Source organism: Chiloscyllium plagiosum, unplaced genomic scaffold, assembly GCF_037043375.1.
Source record: "Chiloscyllium plagiosum isolate Xiang-an unplaced genomic scaffold, Cpla_swu_hap1 HiC_scaffold_5, whole genome shotgun sequence".
Lineage (NCBI taxonomy): Eukaryota > Metazoa > Chordata > Chondrichthyes > Orectolobiformes > Hemiscylliidae > Chiloscyllium > Chiloscyllium plagiosum.
In genome coordinates, this window is record NW_028270143.1 from 63123722 (window position 1) to 63140888 (window position 17167).

General features: G+C 41.9%; 1 protein-coding gene and 2 pseudogenes across 1 annotated transcript in view; all 3 read right to left on the minus strand.

Moving 5' to 3' along the window:
- The window catches only part of LOC122550254 (contactin-associated protein-like 2), a 2045475-nt gene that overhangs the window by 248080 nt on the left and 1780228 nt on the right, over positions 1-17167 (minus strand). The gene's annotated exons all lie outside the window — the stretch shown is intronic.
- On the minus strand, positions 12600-12708 carry LOC122550382 (5S ribosomal RNA; annotated as a pseudogene).
- LOC122550380 (5S ribosomal RNA) lies at positions 12710-12828 on the minus strand (annotated as a pseudogene).

Genomic DNA, 17167 nt, shown 5'->3' on the forward strand with positions numbered 1-17167 from the left:
TTTATATATGTTCCACAGGAAGTGGAACAACCATTTTATACTACATCAGAAATGTATAGAGTAGTATACTGATTCTAGGCAGTATAATACCATCATTCTTGTGTTGAACTCTGATGAAACAGGTCATGATGTGGAGTTAGAGTTCCAGATTCTCTCAACCTACAAGATTTACACTTTGAGGGGTGGGGAGATGGTGATGATGGTGACAATGTTAATAATTACAAAGACTAAGTAAATGAGTAAGCTACTGGAATAACGTTGACCAAATAGAGAGAAATAGAGAAACATGGGAGAATGTAGTGTCTGAGATTCATATAAATCATGATGATGCATCTCATCACCTTTCTGGAAATCTCAGAGTACAATTATTGACTCTAAATACATGTGGTTGTGTATGGCACAAGTTGACCTGACAGATTGTAATCCTATATTGTCTTTTCAAAGACCAAAGCATCAGATTGAATGTAGTGCTCTTGCTCTTTGTGATATATGATTCTGACATCAGCACGAGAGAATATCAGTCGTCTAGAAAGAGTATATGAAGAGACAGATCTTAGACATTGCTCAATAGAACTTGATTTGAGAACCTACCCTGTACTGATGTAAATAAAATTATTGAGATTTATTGTGCTAGGAAGTTGAAGACCTTGAAAAGAAGCAAAACACTTCCAGGACAGCGTATGTACAAAAACCTACAAACTGATGTACTCCAGGTTTGGTATCTCAATCTGTGGATACACATATTAGCTTATAACACAAATAAGGTAACCCCATCAATCATTGGTGGGACAGTTGTTATTACAAAAAAATTAAGGGCTTGAAGGTGCAGACAGAAATGATGTATGACACGGTAATGCAGTGGTTAACACTGCTGCCTCACAGTGCCCAGGGACCTATGCTTGATTCCAACCTTGGATGAATGACTGTGTGGAGTTTGCACATTCTCTCTGTGTTTGTGTGGGTTTTCTCTGGATGCTCCAGTTTTCTCTCATAGTCCAAAGATGTGCAGGTTACAGAGATTGACCATGCTAAATTGGCCTATAGTATCCAGGGATTTGCAGGCTAGATGGATAAGTCATGTTAAATGTGGGGTTACGGGGTTGGGTCTTCGTGGGATGCTGTTTGGAGTGTCAGTGCAGACTTGATAGGCCAAAAGGCCTTCATCTACACCGTAAGGATTCTATGAACACTGAAAAGTAGACAAGATGTTCCACCAATAGGGAGGAGCCAATACAAGCATAAAAAATCTAATTATTTTGGAGTTAGGTACAATCAAGCTTACTCTGACATTTGATAATGACTGAATTGAGTGCTGTTTTACGTTCACTTTCCTTCTGGCTCCCATATGTGATGGGGTCTATTTGACCCCTGAAATATTCCTGAAATTTGGCAGGTCAGAGCACATGACTTGAAATACTTTCTTGATTTCCATTCCAATAATTTAGCCCCTCGTTTTCTCAACCCGTCCCCACAATTTTCTCTATTTCCAGACACTGGGTTATCTTATGTGTCTGAATAGATGGCACTGTAAGGAAAAGGATTCCCTGGAAATTTTTTTATATCACTGAGATAATCAAATGATTATGGCAGCACCATGTGCAAAGTGCATCACAAGATGTGATGAAGGAGATGGTTATCATCCACTGGTGTAAATGAGTTTTTGTTGATGTGTAAGGTAGTAGTTCAAAAGGATTTTGACCACATTCAGTTGTGTGGAAGTTGATGTGTGTAAGAATAAGGCAAAACAATTTAGGATCTTGTAAATTGAGGAACAATACCTGAAATTTCCATACAGAATTATAACAATATCTTATGTAATTTATAATTTATTGCCATCATGCAATGAAATACATCTTGTTAATTCAAGAGCCTCTTCTCGTTACAACTTACTTGGAGGCAGCAAACTACCCAATCGTAAGCTAGCAGTGGTTGGCAGTTCAAAATATAAATTATTTATTGATTAAGAACTGGTGATGCTTTTGTCAAAATTATATTAACAGCATTCGCATTTTCTGCATGACATCATTTGCTAAAGTATTCACAGATGCAGGAATTGATTTTTTGTGCAATATTCCTGGAAATAGTGTATTGTAGAGAAGTGAAATTTAAGGGACAAGATGAATTAAAGCAAGAAATCGCAATGTGGTAATAAAAAAAAATCAGTGAGCCTTTACCGAGGATTGAAAGATGCTTCTTTTCTCAAGGAGGAGAATATCTGTAAGTGACAGGCCAGAATGCTCGGAAAGGAAACCTTAGGTTTAGGCAGGCAAGTGATGGAGTCATCCTGTTTGATAATTGCTGAACAGAAGGAGATGCTGCATAAATTCTGAGGAATGTTGCCCTTTGAGCTCCTATAGATGAAGAAATGGTATTGACAAAATAATGGAACAGATTGGGTAAAGTTGTTCAGGACTATTTATTTTCATAGAGGGTAAATGCTGATGAGTCCAAAAGGTGGTATCCACATTGTAGCTTTTAAGTATATGTGTGCATATTCCCCAAAGCACTGTGACTGCAGGACTAATCTAATCTTTGCGTGCTGAAGGAAATCCTGTCATAATGTTTGAGCTGCCTTTGTACTTGAAAAGAAAATTGTGCAGGTTGCAGAATGACTCAGTAGTTTACAACTATCCCATTTCCACTGTTGGAGAAAATGAAAATCAATCCTGATAAGTCCATTTCACTGGAGACTTGGGCAAATGTGAAGGGGAGATTGAGGTCACAGATGACAACCATTTTCAGTACCTTTGGGAGATAAAGAGGAATGAGGTGCCTAATCACCATGCTTCAGCCAACATGTTCTGAGGCTGGTGTGATGGAGCAGCTGCCTTTCAATTTTCATACATGCATCTGCTAGCAGAAGAATCCCTATGTATAAGCTTTGTATCTGGCTTTCTGTAACTCCGACTGTATGAAAATAAAGCCCGATGCTCATGCATAGAAGATATATGTACATTGCAATATAGAATCAAACCATTCAATGATTATTCCCAAAACAAGCTACTTTTTAAAGTCTTTTGTGGGACATGGACATCACAAGCAAAACCAGGATTTATTGCCCATGCTTAACTGTTGTTGAAATGAGTAGCTTGCTAGGCTATTTTAGAGGGCACTTCAGGATGTTAGCCAGGGACCTAGGTTTCTTAGAATTTCTACAATGTGGAATCAGACTATTCAGCCCATCGTGTCCACAGTGATCCACTGAAGAGCATCCCACCCACACCCATCCCATCTCTATAACCCTGTATTTTGCATGGCTAATCCACTGAGTTTACACATTTTTGTACTGTGGGATGGAACTGGAGTGCCTAGAGAATACTGACACGGACACAAAAAGAATGTGCAAACTCTGCACTGACAGTGGCCCGAGATTGGAATCAAACCCAGATTCCTGGCGAAGTGAGGCAGCCAACGTGCCACTCGATTTTCGATTCCAGCCTTGGGTGACTGTCTGTGTGGAGTTTGCACATTCCTCCTGCATCTGCATGGGTTTCCTCCAGATGCTCCAGTTTCCTCACATAGTCCAAAGATGTATAGGCTAGGTGGATTGGCCATGGGAAATACAGGGTTCACAGATAGGGTGGGGGGTGAGTCTGGGTGGGATGCTCGTCGGTGGATCACTGTGGACTTGATGGGCTAATAGCTTGCCTTCAAACTTTAGGGATCCTATGATTCCTATACAAGTGAATCAGATTGCTTTTTTTTCTTACAATCAGTTATTGTTCTGTGGTCCTCACGAAACTAGCTTTTAATTACAGATTTCATAAATTGAATTTAAATTCCATAAGCTATGGCAGGATTTGAAACCATGTCCACAGAGCAATAGACTGGGCTCTCAGGATTATTATCAAATAACATTACACTAACCACCTCTACAACTGCCAGCATGGAATCATAAAATCCAGCCTAATGTGTTAAATTGATGATGACCTTCATCAAAACTGGGAGCTGAAACATTGGGAGGAACCTTCACGACTGCATGACGCTGGAAAGGTGGTTGAAGGCCTGAAAAGTTCAGGCATGTTGCTTTTGGGGAAAAATACCTCCCACCGACACACCTCTACCCTTGTAAGTTCTAGGCAGGAAGTTTTGTGGATAATTTTCTGACTCTGCCTTCACTTAAGACAATTAAGCAATCAATCAAAGATAAAAGTATGGACAAATCCTGCCTGGGCAAAAAATGTTTTTAACTTCAGAAGGGACAGTCCCTCAAACACTCCTCATGAGACAGCATTTAACTTGCTCCAATTTCCTTTATAACAAAGATTAACATAAGTGCAACCCATAACCCCCAACTCTTGGCTCTTGGCTCGAATCTTTCATCCCACTGGCACACTCACCTTTTTGTCTTTGGTCTTTTGCACTGTTCCACTGAAGCTCAATGCAAGCTTGAGGAGCAGTACTGCCTGTCAGCAAATTGCAGTTATCTAGCTTTAATTTTGACCTTAACAATTAGCTCCAGTGTCTGCTTTTCATTTTGCTTATTAAGCAGGTAACTATGTTTAACAACAAAACTGTGAGAAGAATCTATGATTCAATGCATCATGAAACAATCTGGGCTAACAATATTGTTTTCTCACCTTGACATTTGGAGCTTGCATACAGGCATGAGAGTCACACTCTCTGATTGTTAAAAGATGCGGAGTGACTGACTAATGAACAAATCAAGTTCACTCTTATATTTGATGGATTCCAATGGTACTAAATATTAAGAGGTTAATGCTCTAACTTGCTTCTTTAAAAATCCCTAAACCTTTGTGAAGTTGGATGTTTATGACCGAATGGCAATACAATACCAATTGCAGAGTTTCTGGTCGTTCAAGGGAAATCTGATTTTGCAATAATGGGAGAGTGATATAATTCCGATAAATGATAAAAGTATGGCTTCAAAGGATAATGCTTAATTGCCGAAAAATTATTCATGATATACAATGCGTGTGTCAAGTCAATTTGGCTGTTGCTTGTCTCCCGATGTGCACCTAATCTATATTTTTTGCTAAATGTTGGCTCAGAAATGTCTCCAGATGGTTTAGGTAGTAGGACAAAATAGACAATAAGCAAATCGATCACCCACCATATACCCACCATTCACCTGATTCAGCAGCTTGTTTTACACTGCATCCCCCTACGCCAATTAAATACCCAGCTGATTTATATCCAACCAAGGTTCACCTGTCTCATTTTACAACTGTCTGACATATACCCAGCCACCTTACTTCTGTGTCTTACCCATGCCATATTTACTCCCACCCAAGTCACACATGCCAATGTACATCATCAGATTAACATTCACCAATTTGCACTTAGTTGACTTTAACCACTCATTCTTATTCTCAAACAAACAACAAATACATTAAAAATCGGGAAAAGCAAATCAGATGCAGCATAAAATGGGTGGTCAATTGGTTATTGCTGTTTTGTGTTGACACGTAACAAAAACTAATTGCTGTATTTCCATCTACGTGACTAATGACGAGGTCCTCTTACATTTGTAATACTGCAGAATCAGAATTCTACCAGCTAGCTGACATTTTTGCAATAGGTGAATAATGCTTTTGGATTTGTCCCTCATTAGAAATGTGCTTTATGGTCTTGCAATCATCAATCATTCATCTTTGCTAATCTCTCAATAAATTGGAGCCAAGTGATGGAGAAATGTTGAAGTTTGCTCACAAACAAAACAGGAATAGCTGGAGAAATCCAGCAGGTCTGACTGCACCTGTGGAGAGAAGCAGACTTATCGATTTGGGTCTAGCAACCCGTCTTGAGAACCAGTTATAATTTGTAAAAGATTGGCACATATGCTGAAGATGTTGGGAGTGATTTGGGGTGAATGGGGGCAATGGAGGAGTGGTAAACAATAAGTGGAGATGGTGGCCAGAAAGCAAACAGCAAGGAGAAAGTGCTGATGCTGGAGAACGAGAGTTGACAGTGGGGTGCTGGAAAAGCACAGCAGGTCAGGTGGCATCTGAGGAGCAGGAGATTCAATATTTTGACAATTCCTGATGAAAGGCTTATACCCAAAACATCAATTCCCCTGCTCCTCGGATGCTGCCTGACCTGCTGTGCTTTTCCAGCACCACCCTCTCCAAAAAGAGAACAGCAGTTGTGTAGTCAAAGGAATGGATGATGGTTAGCGGAGGAGAGAGAAAAGTGATTAATGGGAACCATTAGTTTGTGAAAATGGATTGGCTGTGGTGAAAGCAGTCCTTGTGATGATAAGGTATAAGAGGGATGGGGGAAGGACAAGGAAGAAGTTGCACAGGCCTGAACATTATTGAACACAATATTGAATCCAGAAGGCTGCAGGTTCCCCAAGTGGAAAATTACTTGCTGTTCCTACAAATTGAACTGAGTTTTGTTGTAGCACTGCAGCAAGCCCAGAACAGAGATGTTGGCTGTGGAACCTGGTGGTGTGTTGAAGTGGTGGGCAACTGGAAGCTCAGGGACATTTTAATATCAGAAGGTAGACATTCCACAAAGCAGTTGCCCAGTCTGCTTTTTTGGCTCAGTGGTTAGCACTGCTGCCTCACAGCGTCAGGGACCCGGGTTCAATTCCCACCTCGGGCAACTGTCTGTGTGGAGTTTGCACGTTCTCCCCGTGTCTGCGTGGGTTTCCTCCGGGTGCTCCGGTTTCCTCCCACTGTCCAAAGATGTGCAGGTCAGGTGAATTGGCCATGCTAAATTGCCCGTAGTGTTAGGTAAGGGGTCAATGTAGGGGTATGGGTGGGTTTCGCTTCGGCGGGGTGGTGTGGACTTGTTGGGCCGAAGGGCCTGTTTCCACACTGTAATGTAATCTAATGTAATCTAATCTAATCTCCCCAGTGTAGATATATTGTGAACATTGTGTGGAAATTCAATGTTTCCTTTCCAAAGGTGATCATTATGCCCATGACTGAAAGTGCAAAGGCATGAAGGTCAAAGGGAATTGACTTTCATGGTGAGAAGATGCAAGTGTTCTATGATATTACATAACTGGGAAGTTGTTTGTTTGCCAAGAAAATGCTAGAAAGAACGTAAGCAGCATAATTTTGTGACAGCAGTATTTTTGTTTGTTGATTAAAAATAAATGACATTTCACCAAATTAAAATATAGAGTTTTGAAACTAATGTCCACTTCATTTATTGTAAGCTGCTGAAGCTATAGTCTGATGGTACACAGGTACAGAATATGTCTGTAAAATGTATGAAAGGATCATATCAGGCACTAGCTGAAAGAACTGAGTGATCAAAAGTGAAATAATGAGGTTACTGCATGCAGTAATGAAATGTGTTATGACAAGATTGCATTGGGCAGGTCATGTGCATTTTATTGCTGAAGATCTGTACCCTTGGAAGGTGATGGAGTAGTTTCTGGGTGGGAAAACATTGCCTTCAAGGCCAAAGCTAAGATGATGGAACGCTGTGTGAGAAGAGAATACAATGGAACAGAATACTGACAAAAGCACACCACAGCAGCTGCTAACAGAGGTGAAAGGTGAATGAGTGTGTGTGTGTGCGTGTGTTCTGTGTGAGAGAGAGAGAGTGAGAGAAAGTCAACAATATGTCATGAATTCTGTAGTCAACTTAATTATCAAAGGGCTTTTGCTCGAAACATCGCTTTTCCTGCTCCTTGGATGCTGTCTGACCCGCTGTGCTTTTCCAGTACCATTCTAATCTAGACTCTGATTTGCAGCATCTGCAGTCCTCACTTTTGCCTGTCAAAGCTAAATGCCATTGATTGTTCCCCAGTAATGAAATAACATTGGAGCTTATTTACATGTGAAAGAACTGTACAGAGGCCAATAATCCTGAAACCAAGTCACCCTTTATTTACCTGTGCACAGTACTCTGGCTGTGGCCAGCCAGCTCAGATTCAGTCCCCTGGACTGAGGAAATTCTAAATCCCCTGTTAATATTGGTCAGTTAGGGCTCCCTGATTAACTCAGGTTAACAACCTCAATCAAGGATCTCATAATTGGTCCACCTGGTTCCAATCACCACATCCTTCGCCCCCTACGTCCGAGGATGCAGGCCTGGTCTTTCTCATGTAGCTTTTTCTGTGATGTTTTCACCCAAGTCTGGTTACTCCGATTCTGACTCAGGCACAGGCGGTATGTACTGGACCAAAGCCCGCCTCTTACATCTGGAGCATCTCAGGAGAGTATCCTCCTCTACTTCTGACAGTAATGATATCGAGGCTGCATCTATTTCAGACTCTGAGGTTTCCTCAACAATAGATGGAGGAGGAGGAGTACTACAGTTTCTGATAGGCCTTTCAGCTGTTCTGAGGGGCCAGGTATGATTTCCTTCTGTACCGTTTGTGAGGTAACAGCTTTCAGGTGACTGACATGTTTGTTCAGGACTGCCTCACCTACCTGAACTTTGTAAGTCACCGGACCTGAGCTCATGTCAAACTCGTCTCAAACCCATACAGGACAATCTCCATGGGTCTGGCACTAAACTTCAATTTCTGAGTTATGTCTCTTTTGTTTAGTGGAGGCATGTAGTTGGATTTAGTGTTCCTGCTGCTGTTTCACCCTCTCCCCCAGGTCTGGGAATATCAGGTTTAAGCTGGTGAGAAGTCTTCGCCCCATCAGCAACTCTGCTGGAACTATCTCTGTTGTTGTGTGTGGGGTGGTCCTATAATGGAACAGGAACTAGGACAGTTTAGTATTGAGTGATGCTATAAGCTGTTTCTTTAAGCCCACCTTCAATGTTTGGACCGCTCTTTCTATTAGACCATTGGACATTGAATGCTATGGAGCTGTCCTTATGTGCTATGTACCATTCAACTTTATGAAATATTCAAATTCCCTGCTGGAAAATGATGTCCCATTGTCCATGACCAATACTTCTGGGGAATCTGTGTATGTCAAACAACGCTTGCAGCTTCTCCCTCATCATCCTTGAGTTTGCTGACCAAACTTTATGCATGTCTGACCATTTTGAATGGGCATCCAAAATGACCAGGAACATTCAGCCCAGGAAAGGACTGGCATAGTCAACATGCAACTGAGTCCAGGGTTTATCTGGCCATACCCACGAATGTGGGGGTGCCACCAGTGATACTTTTTGTCCTTGCTAGCATTCTGGGCACAGCCCTACCAACACAGATATATCGGCATCCAACCCTGGTCCCCAGATCTAGTTTGTTGCTAGCATCTTCATCTTGGAAACCCCTGGATGATCCTGATTACTTAGGACAATCATTCTTGCTCTCCATAGTAACATGCCATACTCTATGGTGATCTAGTCTCGCTGGGTCCAGAAAGGTTTCAATCCTGGTTACAATGGCCATTCTGCTTCCCTCAATACCACCAATTCTTTTTGTGCCCACAGTCAGATACTGTCAGCAGTGACTAAAAGGGTATCGAAGAAATTTAAAACCATTGAGAGTGCTTCCAAAGGAGGCAGCATCAGTGGAGGATCAGCTTCCTGGACATTGTTCTAATTTGTACTTCTACGTGCTGAGAACAACGCTGAATTCCTCTGAAGTTATGGGCGGCACTGCCTTGTCTTCCTTTAGTAACCTTAGCAGTCATTAGTGATATGTAACTATGACAAATTCCCATCTCTGAAGATACTGGTGGAACATCCTCACACCAAAGATGACCGTCAAACATTCCTTCTGTATCTAGGCATAGTTGTGGTCAACATCAGCCATACTTCGGGATAGATATGTTATTGAGCGTTCCCCTCCATTGGGCCACCGTTGAGCCAACATTACCCCCATACCATGTGGGCAGACATCACATGTCAGCACCTCCTCTGGCTTCAGATCATATTGGCCAACACCTTAGATGACAATTGCTGCTTTTCTTCTTGACTATACAACCATTTCCAAGGCTGACCCTTTTTCAATAGCAGATGTAAGGGTGCCAAGATGAAGGCCAGGTAATGCACGAATTTTCCATAATAATTCACTAATCCAAGGAAAGACCTAAGTCCAGTACAGAGGTGGGAGCCGGGACTCCTTTGATTGCTCTCTTTATCTTTCGAACGGGTGTAACCTGATTTTGTTGACTCTGTAACCTAAGTAAGTCACTTGGAGTGCCTGAAACACACATCTTTCCCTCTTAAGGCATACACCTGCCTAGGAGAGACGTTTAAGCACTATGTCCAAGTTCTCCAAGTGCTCTTTATTGGTCTTCCTGGTTATTAGCACATCATCCAGGTAAATGGCAACCTAGGCGAGCCCTTGTAAAATATTCTCCATGGTCCGCTGATGATAACCAAATGGCAGCCTTGTATATTTGTATAAATCCTTATAGGTGTTAATTCTGGTGTACGTCTGGAGGTCCTTATCTACCTGCAATTGCAGGTAAGTGTGGCTCATGTCCACCTTCATAAAGGACAGACCTCCACGCCCCAACTTTTGGTAGAAGTCTCTATGTGAGGGATTGATTATTTGTCCAGCTGCGAAAAGCAGTTTACCATTTACTTAAAATCCCCAAAATGGCTTCACAATCATTCCAACCGGTACTGCCCATTCTGCAAATTGCACTAGTTTGAGATTCCTTCACTCTCCAGCCTCTTGATTTCCACCTCTAATTTTGCCTATAGGGCAGGCCTTACAAAATCATGGAATTGCTTCCTGGTCAACATATAAAGTGACTTTGGCACGTCTGATAGTCCCAAGCCCTTCCTGGAAAACCCCTGGGTATTTCACTAGGATTTTACTAAAGCAGCTTTCTTTTAATTGAAAAATGTTGTGCCAATCTAGGTGAATCTTTCTAAATTTGAGCCTAAATCAGTGTTAACTGTACCAACTGTTTCTCATAGGAGGCTGGAATCAAAGTTGTACCCTTAATCTGCAATGATTCCCCAGTGTATGTTCTCTGTCTGTCTGAGGTCTTGTACAAACTTAGAGTCCGAAGCGAATCTTGTTGAAGACGGGTTCTGCAATCACTGATACAGCTTCACCAGTATCGAGCTCCATGGGAACTGGGTGACCATTTAACCAAACATTAATTTCAAATTGGTTCTGATTTGGATGTCGCTAAGCAATTTAATTGTTCCAACCCACATGTAGAGGGACCTCCTAGGGTGTGCGTCCTCCTGACCACCAGCTACTAGTTTTCTTACTCATGTCTGGCCTTGTAAGACTGCTTTTCTGTCTTGAATCCCTCAACCAGCAGTAGCCACAATGGCTTGCCGGCCCAGATCCTGAAGAACATTTTCGCCACTTGGCTGAAGTTCAACTTTGTTGTGGGGTTCTGCTGTGGGCTGGCCTAGAATCCCTCTGATCAGGATATACCCTGCGTGAGACTCTGTGATTGCCCACACTCAAGTGGTGTTCTCCAAGCTCAGTTGGACAGGTGAGGATGTCCACTTCCATTGGGGTGCCCTATAGTTCCCATGCTCCACATGCTGCATTTTCTAATGACAAAGCCAGCTGCAGTGCCCATTTGAAGTCCAATCGGGCTTCAGCTAGTAGGCATTTCTGCATGGACACATCATTGATCCCATACACCAAATGATCTCTCAGCATCTCATTCAGAGTTAACCCAAATCACATGCCTCTGCCAGTCGTCTTAACCTCATCAAAAATCCTGACATGGATTCCCCTAGTTATCTAACAACCAAATGAAACTGATAGCATCTCAGAAGAAAGGAGGTTAGGGATGATAATATTCCTTAACCAGCTCTGTCAACTCTTGGAAGGTTTTAGTGTCTGGTGCCTCCGGGAAAGTTAAGTCCCATATAACTGAAAATGCTGCATGTCTGCAAGCAGTTGGAAAAAATATTGTATTCTTTCCACATACTGGGCCCAGTCTTCGACAGCAGGATTGAAAGAGTCAAACTTCCCAAATAAAGGTATGCCAGAAATGCTTACACCAATCACAAGATAATTGTTGAGAGCGAATGTTTTTCAGACATGTTTTCTCCCATAACCAATGAAATAACTGCACAGAGGCTAGTATCCTGGTACCAAATCACTCTTTATTTACCTGTGCACAGTACACTGGCTGTGGCTAGCCAGCTCAGAGTCAGTCCCCTGGATTGAGGAGATTCTAAACCCCCCTCCATATTATTTTTTTGCCTCACCCATGTTGTGTGTGTACAGGTGTGAGACACACTGAAAGACAACAGGTGTAAAATCTTTATTCATTCGCTCGCCCCCCGATTTTGTTTTGAGTTCTTGACACTGACCCAGTTCCCTCAGAGCCAGCCCTCAGTGTGAACAGGATATCTGTCACTCCTGCTTTTTTTCTTCAGGATGTCTAACACTCCTGCTCTTTTTTTAAAATTTTCTTTTTTCTTCTTTCTTTTACCCCCACACTATCGCCTAACTGCGGTAGTGCTAACCCCCCCCCCCCGAGATTATATATTTTTTCTCTTTATTTCTTTTCTTTTAACCCCCACACTACCGCCTAACTGCGGTAGTGCTTATTTTTTCCCCAGCACACATGGTATGTGTGTGTGTGTATACATGTGAAACACAGTGAAAGACACAAAGTGCACGAATCTTTATTCAATTTCCACCACCAGGAAGGTAGGAAAACACCCGAGTGGCCAGTGACAAGCAGTGCCCTTCACATCGAAGGGCAATGCTGTGTGATCAAAACAGTGAAGGGGAGGGTAGGGACTAAACCAAAATAGAGTTGGAGGGGGATAGCCTACTGCATCTGGTATTCCCAGGCGGTCTCCCATCCAAGTACTAACCAGGCCTGAGTCTGCTTAGCTTCCGAGATCAGACATTTTCAGACAAGTATGGCCGTAGGCAAGCCTACTGCACCTGGTATTCCCAGGCGGTCTCCCATCCAAGCACTAACCAGGCCTGAGCCTGCTTAGCTTCTGAGAGCAGATGAGATCGGGCGTTTTCAGATTAGTATAGCCGTAGGCCCCCCCAGATTATATTGGTCAGCCAGTGCCTCCTGATTGGCCATGTTAACAAACCAATCAAGGATCTTGTAGTCAATGAGGTCCACCTAGTTCCAATCACTACACCATGAAAGAAAGTTACAGACACATGGGAAGGAACCTTTTCTTCAGAGGCTCAGGGTCTTGGTGGACTCTGCTTTGGCCAGGTCCCGATTGCATTCTTTAAAACTCATTACAATATCCATGTGCTGTAAAACGTCAGATTTTGTTGGCAGGCAGGCAATTTCCAGTTTCAACATTTAATTTCTGGATGTCATATATTAAAGGCATTAAAATCTTAGGAGGATAAATGAACCTTGCATCTTGGTAACATACAGGGATGGGTGGTGGGGGGAGGGAGGGTGCAAACATTCGTGGAACCTGGAAGTTGTACAGATCCTATGATTTGTGACTCCTCACTGGATAATGGGCAGATACCAATTAGAATTGTTGATAGTGGTCACAAGTGAGCTGAAAATTGAAGGAGTGAAACCCCATCCTGTTCAGGAATCTGGTTGGCTCATGCCAGGAACCTTTGAGTATCAGATGCATACTACAGTTAAAGGCTCCTTATTGCGCCTCCTCTCAAACCAAGATGCTGACAATCTACATGTAGGAGGTGGCAGATGTATGTAATGGCTTCTCCCGTCATGTAAAGACATCTCCCACACTGTCATTCACCCTTCTGAAAGTACATGCAATGCCTTTTGTACACCTTCTCTTGGTGGAGTGATGGACAGCACTGATGACCCTAATTCCTCTTTTCATTTACTCTTTGTTGTTGCAGCCCACTTAGCCTTAAGGCTCAGAATCAGCTGTCATTGCTGTTTCCTCCTTTTCCTTATATTTTTAAGACCAGTGCTAGGTTCAGTGCTTGGAATATATGGCATAGACGTCTGGATCTATGAAGTGAGATGGAGAACGACATCTGTAGTTGTCAGTTGAGATTTTGTCAAGGTGAATGCATCCTTTAGAGCATTCTCATGCTGGTTGTGTCTTGAATGAAAAATTGCCCAAGATGTCTACCTCCTATATTAAGGATGTCTGGACCTTTCCTGAAGCTGACAGGTATCTAGATCTCTGTGCTGTTTATATCAACATTGCTCTCCATGAATGTGGTAAATATGTGGCCAGTGCAGACCCTTTTAAGCTCAAGCCCCTCCACTCTGCCAGTATAGCAACTGCTGCCCATCTTGTTAACTCAAGAATGCAGTGGCTTCTGAATGATAATTTATGATTGATTTTGTATTAAGCCCCCATCAAAAATCAACGTTGCTGGTGATTGTGGGCTCTCATCATGAATTTTATTGAGTTATGTAATATGGCTAGCAGGTAGTGCTTTTAAGCTTTGAGATATTAGTACCTTTGAATTTATAGTCACTGTTTGCCTTATATGCTTTATCAAAATTTGCTTTTGTCAACCTATTTTGTGTGTGTATTTGCCCTCCCTAAGTACGTATGAACAAATCTGGAGCCTCTCCCTTTTGCACTGTGCATTCTTACATTCCTATTTTGGAAGGGAATGGTACAGTGGCAACATGTAGTGGTTAACAGCTCTTTTGATTTTTTTTCCCTATTGTACCTTCCCACTTTTGAATATACTTTCTCCACCATTACTTTTGATGGCCTTGTTCTTTCCTTTCCCTTCCTCCTCTGTCCTTGCTCAGTCACATAATCTCAACATTCTTTCCCTCCCTAATGAACCTACACCCACTGAGATTCCAATGCCCAGCCTGACCTTTAAATCCTCCAGTTATGGCCCTTTCGATTGATACCCCTTTTTATTTGAGGCCTATCCTAGGCAGCACTACTTGAGTGAGCCAGTGTGGCTGCATTGACGTGGCATGTGAATGGGCTCAATCAGCTTTCACCGTTGCAATGAGTTCAGATGCAGAAACTTGATCTGTAATGAATCAGCTCATGAGAACCTGCTGATCATGGAGTCCCTCACATTAATAAACAGTATCACCATTTACACCTGAATTAGCTTATTTGAGAAGCTGACAAGTATTGTCCTCACTAGCTATGGGAGAATGCAGTCTACCCCGTTAGGTACAGGACTAGAATATGCAGTCAGGTTTTGTGGTTTAGCTGTTTCCCATTTATAAGATAAGAAAGTCATACCGTGAATGTAGTTTGAGATTTTAATGAATATTTGTGACAAGCCAATGAATGCAAAACAAGTTCTTGAATTTGGAAATGTTAACCTGACAGAAGTTTTGGCTTCCAATTCAGTTTCTCAGCCTGGCTTTCCAAACATTCTGTGTGGGCCCAGAAGATTCTATTCATGATAAATAGGGAGGTGCATTAATTACCAATGTGAAATAGCACTTTACAGTCCCAGAAATTGATATTAACTTGGGATAATTACATGATCCAGTCCACTTCAAGATTTCCCGATCTGTTCACTAAATAATTGAGAAGTTTTTAAGAAGCTAATTATGATCTTCTGATGAAGAGTCAGATAGAGCTTGAAATATTAACTCTCCATAGGTGTTGCTGGACCTTCTTGGAACCCCCAGTATTTTCTGTTTTAATTTAGATTGTGCAATTTGTCATTTGAAAATGAAACACCATTCACTTGTTGTGCTTTCGAGGTCTTGGATCCTCTTTGTGGACTGACTCCAAACTGGAGGGAGCACACTATTGATTACGTTTCTCGGTTACTTCCATCCACGGTTTGTATTGAGAGCTTCTTCCTGTCCTTGATTGAACTCATTTCTTGCAGCAGGACCTGTAGTTAAACATGTAAAACCTTCCCAGGTCCCGTTTTCTTTCCTCTGGTTACTATAGCTTGAAGAATCCAGGAGCTTATGAGCTTTTGTGATCTACTTTGAGTTCCCTTTCAATAAAAATCCTTGCTTGGACGGAATGGATGCATCATCCGCTTGCCATCTATAACTGCTGGGGGAGCTCAGACGTGGGGTGACTGACCTGGTAAAGAGCAACAATCAAGTATATAATTCGAAGAATTTAGTCTCCAAAGGCAAAAATGGTCCTGCCATTCTGATAGGGACTAAGGTGAAAAGATTCCAATCTATATCTTGTAAACTAATTGAGTTTCAGCAATTAGCCCAACTTCAGCGGTCAAATAACCAAAGAACAACAGAATCTTCACAGTTTGTACAACTAATTTCAATTCATCAATCTTACTTGTGCATATTAGAAGGATTAACAGCTAAAAAAATGGAGAAGCTAAAGTAGGTAATAGCTCCATAAGGTTGTATTTGTCAAGTATTGCTTGACAACATATTGCACTTGACATACAGAATGCCTTAGTTTGATGTCAGCTGTTGTGGGCATATTAAAAAAAAGCATTAAACTGCCCAACCATGTGCATCCTTCACCTTACCTGCCTGTCATTTGTGGCTAACAGAATTTGGAGTGAAGTAGAATATGGTGAAAAGAAAGTAATTTGATTTTACAGCTCCTGAGCAATGGGAAATATATGTTTAAATTGCAGGCATGGTCGAAAACAGTTGGGGATAAATTAAACAGATTGATTTAAACAATGATTAATTGCACAAAATGTGTGTTTTGTCGCTACACAGGTAGGAAGACTGAAATGCAGATTTTTAATATTGAGATGTGGCAGTGGAATGGCTATTGTATTGACCTAACAACATTGCAATGATAACTTGCAAAATCAAAATCAATAAATAAAGTCATTTGTGGACCAGGCCAGAGAAAAATCTCCATGAAGGTGAAATCAAACAGGCCTGTAACATCTTTCAGGGAAAGAAATTTATAGTTCATATGCAGTCTGGTTTATGTGCAATCCAAGTTCACAACATAACCAGAATTTTGCTCTCCTGCTGGGTAGCATGATATGGGAGATTTTCTGGCTTGTGCTACTCAACTCGGGGAAAAGTATCTTGAATGGTGAGATGGTCATTCCAGAGAAATGGGTGCCGCCTGCAGTCAGGCTTGTTGTCTTGGATGCAGAATGGGGGCAGCCAAAGATGTTGCCATGCACTGAGGGAAGGTGTTTAAAAGAATTTTGGACTTCATTCCAATAATTTCTTAAACGTTAGGCACTCTGGCTCACACCCTTCACAATACCCACTACTCCACCTATTCCCCAGCACGTGCATGCCAACATATGACAATTCGTGCTTCCCACCCATCCCCAATAGCCCCTTGTACTGTCTATGCCAGCTGACAACATTCTCAATCTATCTCAATTGTTCCTTATTGCTATGGTCACATGAGGAATGGGAAAAGAGAGGAGCCAATATATCACTTCCCACATGGCCATTACATCACAATCAATAAAGTCCTACCTAATGAATGACAGTCACTGGATGTATATTTGCTCGCT